The 6,588-nt window shown below is 33.9% G+C and overlaps 1 pseudogene; it reads right to left on the minus strand.

Annotated features, from left to right (window-relative positions):
* Positions 1 to 5,878: 5,878 nt before the first annotated feature.
* Positions 5,879 to 5,978, minus strand: LOC122095184 (annotated as a pseudogene).
* Positions 5,979 to 6,588: the final 610 nt, after the last annotated feature.

The raw sequence follows: 6,588 nt of genomic DNA on the forward strand, positions 1-6,588 counted from the left end.
AAACATCAAACAAAGTCTGTAGTTGTACCGTTAAAAGTCTGAAGATACACTCTAGTTCAACAGATATATTTATTCAACATCAAACAACTATGTATTAATGGGCTACGAACCGCAAAGAATTTGGCCAACCAGGAATTATCAGGTTTAGGGAGAGATGTGGGTAAAAATAGGAATACAGGGATGTGGAAAGGCAGAGGGTGAGTTAACTCAACTAAGTCCTAATCTCAAAACAGGAAATAGGTTGAATAGAATGATAGTAAAGTGAGAGGAAAAAAAGAAAAAAGAAAGTAAAAATGAGACAAGAAAAAAACAGAAGTACAAATATTAAAAATTAAAAAGTGAAACACTTAAAAACTTAAAAATTATGCAAAATACAAACCTAATATTCAGAAAAGAACTTGTAGAGGATAAGATAAGCCTAGGGACAGAAAGGAGACATGAAAAACAAAAATAGAAATGCTTAAAATATTATATAGATATAAAGAAGTAGTACTTGTATTAAGGAATTTAAGTCTAAAAGGTTTTGATCTGAGTAATAAATTTCTGGATTAAGTGTATACACATGGGTGATAAGGTCTAATAATCGACTATGAGTATATCTGAGGATGAACAGAATAGCAATTAAGTAATGTAAAAAAGAACAAAAGAGAAGAAAAGGTGAAAAGAATGAGAAGGAAAGAAAAAAAAGGATCAAAAAGTCAGTAGAACTAAACAAAAAAATTTATAAAAAGAGAAAAGAAAAAAAACAAGAAAAAAAGCACAAACACTTATACCTCAAAAATAAAAATTATAAGAGGAAGAAAAAATTTTAATAGAAAACAAATTATTTTTAAAAATGTTAAAAATTAAAATTAAAAAAAATTTGGAAATTTTTTTTTTGTAAAAAACTAAAAAATAGTTCTTTGATTTTTTTGGGAGGATGGGAAGATCTTGTATCTCCTTTGTGTCCATAACCAGTCTCTAGTTGGAGTCTCTTGTCTGTTTGTGGTGTTTGATTTTCCTGTGGCTTGGTTGGTTTCTTAAGTCAGTTAGTTTGAGCAGGCAGAAAAATGTTCTGCTTTACCCAGGATTTTGTGATCCTCCTCTCATGCTGGTTCAAAGGGAGGGAGATCTGCTGTGAATATCACAAAAGTGGGAGATGACTGTTTCCTCTAGTTTTAAGATGCTGTATTGAGGCTAGGTTCTGGATAGGGTTGAGGCCTTTCAGCAAATAGTAGCTTTTCCCAGAGGGGCTATCTTGTGAGACACTCACAGAGCCCAGCCTGGAGCCTTTCTCAGGGTTTAAGTTTACTGAATTTAAATTGATTGTCAAGCCTACTGTAGGGAGGGGCAGCTTCTGGCTCTGTTTATCCCGGGAGAAATCCTCTCCTAGGGCTGGCAGAGCTTGCTCCGCCCAGGCTGGGTGACTTTTCGCTGGGTGGAACGGAGCCTAGCAGGTCAGGTTAGGTTCCTGTGACCTGCTAAATGACTCCTGTTTTCTTCTAAGTCCTGAGTTGGAGCTAGCAGCTCAGCCAGGACTTTGTTAGTATCAAAGATGGAGATCTCTGGTAGTGGGGGGGGGGAGGGGTAGCCTTCCCTCCTTTGCTCCCTGAGAAGGAATGAAGATGTCAGGCTTCTACTCACACCGAGTCTTGGTTCCTGGGTTGTCCCTTGTCTGCGAACTGCAGGATAAAGAGGTCTGCTTCTTGTCAGTTCTTGCTGGGGTTGAGTAGAATCTGCTCACCGCCACCAAATTTACTTACATTCTTTTATTCTATTTCATTTACTTTCCTAAAAACTGGATTTTCATAAAATGATTCATAAAAAAGCCTATATACCCACTTACATCTTCAGATCTTAACAATATTTATTTCAGAAATGTCTTCAGCTCTATAGTCAATGAACTGAAATAATACTAAAATATTCAAAGGCTTTTCAGAAATTGCAAGACTCTCTGGGTTGTTATTTATATTGGAAAAGATATTCGAAAAGCCCTATTTGTTAAAGTTGTGATAGTTACTCCCACAAAAGAGCCATTAGTGAAGATCCCATTGCATATACAAAACAACTTCAAATGCATCCACTATCTGGAGGTGACACATGCTTTTTGTTTGTTTGTTTTTGAAAGGTATATCTAACAAGCATATCCACAATACTGATTTTCAGTAAATATGAATAAATACATGGTTAATTATTTTAGTGAGAATAGATATGATGTTATAAAGAAAGTTATTTTTAACAGAAATCCGGAAAGAGTTTATCCACCTTGTGTTTGACAGGAATAACCAGAGAGGAGTAACTGTTTGGTCAAGTCAGTCAAACTCACTCCATGAGTATATCTTAAAAGTATAACCAATTTAAGAGGTCAAATACATATTTTGTACTGACAGTCATCTTATAGCAATAACTTACTACCTAATTATATCTGTATCTTCTCACCTAACATATAGTAAGATCTGAAAGTGGTCACTTTTTATCTAACTTAATATTGTATATGCTTTGATTATGATGATGTAATTATTTGACAAATAAAATGTGCAGAAGGGTGGCTCCACAGAAATAAAATGACAGAACACTGATAAATAATTACATTGCAACACAGTTAGCTCTTTTCAGCATCACCCTGTCCGCATTGGCAAGCAACATTGCAAGAGTACACGCACACATATACACATACACACATGAGTGCACATGTACACATATATACTTGCATGCTAAATTCAGGGTTTAGTACAAAAAAGTACAAATAAAATATTAGTGATTAGGACAAACGTAAATTTGCCTTATTACAAAATAATACACAATCCAGTCACCATGGGTGTTACATTTTACTTGCCTTGCCACATGTGACCAATTAATTTATTTTAATTAATTCATTCGTTCATTTGTTTGGTGCTAATACTAGGCTTGAACTCAGGGCCTGGCTCTGTCCCAGAATTTTTTTTTTTTTTTTTTAGTTTTCTCAAGCCTAGAATTTTACTGCTTGTCCCACAGCTCCATTTCTAGCTTTTGCTGGTTACTTTCAAATCAGAATCTAATGGACTTTTTTTTTGCTTGGTCTGGTTTCAAATCGCAATCCTCAGATTTCATCTTTCTGATTAGCTAGGATAAACACATGAGCCACCAGTGTGGCTTCTAGTTTTTCCTCTAAAGCTATCTAATGCACATACTTAGATAGTAATTTAAAACTTAGAGTATAGAAGCAAGTTGTACAGTGATGATATTGTCCTGTCAGAAATTTAAGCTAGTAATTTTCTTCTTAAAACCATAAACAAAAATACCATGATATAATATAAGAGAACTCACTATTGAACATATGAGCTTTAAGAGCTTTCTAATAGATCCATTATTTGTTACCCAACATTAGAAAAAAACTGTATAATGCAGTAGTAAAATAGAAGTCCTTTGTAGGAATACTTAATTACCTTGTTTTTAAAGACACTTGTTTTCATCTAAAAAAGTAGGTCTGTATTGTCTTTATGTGATTTTGATGATGGAAGGTGCTTAATGAGAAGTCAAAGTGTATTACTAATCCTTTGCTATCAGTTAAATCTCACCTTTTCTTCTTGGAACATATAATGATTAAAGCAATAGTTCAGAATCAGCAAGCAATAGTTCAGATTCACAGTTCCAGTGCAAGTGGATCACCAGCAATTAATCCTTGATACCATTTTCCACAAAGTTTTGTCCCAGATACAATCGGCCTGACTTCTCTAGATGCTTTCCTAGCCTGGACCTATTCCTTCACTGTACAGGAAAAGTTGATTCGACTGATTTCAGTCAGATCTGTTGCTAGAATTATCAGGGATTTAGATCTTTGTCTGTAATTTGGTCAAATCTATGTCTCTTTATGTAGGTTATTAAAAATGTATTTACTAATTTCAAGTAAATACATAAATTCTATTTCTATCTCTTTTGAAAAATATAATTGTTTGTTCTATAAATTGATCAGAGGCATGGATTTTGTGGCTAGATAGGTCATTGCACATGGGTCTCTCACTTCCTCTCTCCCTTTCATGGTTCTCATAGATAATATAACTGCTCCATAATTATCCTAATTTATTTTGCTTTTATATTTTTGGTTTCATCATTTCACTTTCTGCTCTGGCATTTCCCAAATCATTTACATATTTTCTCATTCCTAGAATAAGCTGCACATGAAGACACCACTGGTCCTCAATTTCAGTCTGTACCTTTGAATATGAAGGAAAACCTTTCCTCTGTTTCTATCAATTCCCTACTCTCCAGTTAGAATAATTTCGAATAGTAAAAATGGAAAAAGGGGAAAAAAACATGGTGAAAAAAACAGATGTAGAAAATTCACTGGATTTTTCTGACCAGTTCAACCAACGTGAACTATTGGGGAATACATGTGTACCTCATTCCCACTGGTACTCAATGTCTCTGGTTAGGCAATTCTGATGAAGACAAGGAACAAGATCAAAAAGTGATGAATGGTATCATTTGCAAAAAAATATGGAGAAGTATTCAAGCAAATTTTTGTTTGGGCTGCTGAAAATAATTAGCTTACTACAGTACAGAGACTACTTTCCAAAAAGGACACTCATGTGAATACTAGGGATGATGATGAGTATACCTTTCTTCATCAGGAAGCCTACAGTGGACACTTAGACATTGTCCATGAGTTGGTGGCTCAAGGCAGATATTCATGCAATAACTGAATGGCTGGGCACCCCTGCACAGTGCTTATATGTGGAATAATACCAGAGTGGCTTCTCTCTTAGTTCATCATGATGCAGATACCAATGCTCAAACTAAAGTCCTCTTGACCCCCTTGCATCTTGCTGCTTGGAATAGAAATAGCAAAGATATGCTGGATCTCATTCTATTGAAGCATTATGTCAAACCAGGTCTGAAGAACTTGGAAGAAAATGCATTTGATATTGCCAAAAGGATGAATATGTATCACTACCTCTTTGAATTTGTGGAAGGATGTAAAAATTGTTCTCCTAAATCTTAATGGTTCGGTTAAGTTTCTTAAATTTCAAAAATGCCAATCCATCTTTTGTCTGTACAAAATATTTTCACAATAAAAAGCAATGGCAATATCTTACTTTAAAAATTCATGGATTCGGGGCTGGGAAGGTGGCTCAGTGGTAGAGTGCTTGCCTTGCATGCATGAGGCCCTGAGTTCGATTCCTCAGCACCACATAAGCAGAAAAAGCTGGAAGTAGTGCTGTGGCTCAAGAGGTAGAGCACTAGCCTTGAGCTGAAGAGCTGAGGGACAGTGCCCAGGCCCAGAGTTCAGGCACCATGACTGGCAAAAAAATAAATAAATAAATAAATAAAAATTCATGGATTCCATGGTATTCTCCAAGTGAATTGTCTGACTTTGATGTCAAAATGTATTCAAGATTTGTCTGTACACATCTATAATGATTTCTGCAGAGTTTGTGTTTTTTTTAAATCAGAAATCATTTTAACTTATGTGTTGAAATGAGTAGTACAGAAACTAAAATATTTCTTGTGCTTGTATGAAAAATTTATATTTTAAAATAATCTGTATTTTGTTTGTATAATGTCCATAATGTATTTCATTCGCTCCTTGATAAGATACTTTGAATTCTATATTGTTTTATAATATATAGGCTCATTATTAAATGTGTTATTTCAGATAGCATTCCATATAGAAACAGTTTAAGATTCCTTTTTTTCCTAAGTCCTTATAGTATTTTATTTCTTTGGGATAAAATGACAATGATATCTAATTTCAAAAGTTTTGTAAAGATTATGCTATGTAAAGGCCTTTCTAAGTTGAGGATTTAGCACACTGATGTCAAACTAACTTTCAGTTCAATGAATTACATGTACTGTTACATTTGTATTTTTGTAATCAATATTTTAATAACTGATTTTCATTTCTTGCATCTGAAGAATGAAAAATATGGAATACTTCACAAATTTTCATATCATCCTTGTGCAAGTGCCATGTTAATCTCTATATTGTTGTAATTTGGGTAAACGTGCTGCTGAAGCATGTAGTATCCTATAAATTTAAGTATTTAATGATGCAGTCTTTATACAGGCATATATCCTTAGTTGACTGTTTGTAACTAGGAAACCTTATTGTTCCTAAAAATACTATTGATCTTACTTCGCGAAAATTCTATGTATATTGGAAAAAAACTTATATTGTTTGGTCGATTGCTCACATTTGCAAATTTTTTGTCAATGACTATTTTAAGTCTTTTTCATTTTAAATTTGATCATACTTTGAAGCCTTTTTAGCTAGGATCAAAGATGATGGCTTTTCAAGTACTTATTTATCTACTGAATTATCTTTGTGGAGCTAATGAATGCAAAGTAAGCCTTGCTTAAGAGCTACTTCTAAACTTCTGCAGCTTAAAAATTCCTAAATGAGGTCTTACTGGCAAAAATATCTAACTGACCCTTTACTCTTCTTCCATGTAGCAACAGACCAACCAGAATATCTTACCCTGACAGCATAGATTTTCTTATTGGAACAAAACTAATCTTACTTAAAAGGGATCATAGAAAGATAAACAGTTAAGACAGAATCGTTTAGACTAGAAAGTATTTTATCAAAATATAATTTTTTTTATACCTAACATTTCAAAAGAGGCTAAA

Source organism: Dipodomys spectabilis, unplaced genomic scaffold (genome assembly GCF_019054845.1).
Source record: "Dipodomys spectabilis isolate Male_0828 unplaced genomic scaffold, ASM1905484v1 ptg000339l, whole genome shotgun sequence".
NCBI classification, from domain to species: domain Eukaryota; kingdom Metazoa; phylum Chordata; class Mammalia; order Rodentia; family Heteromyidae; genus Dipodomys; species Dipodomys spectabilis.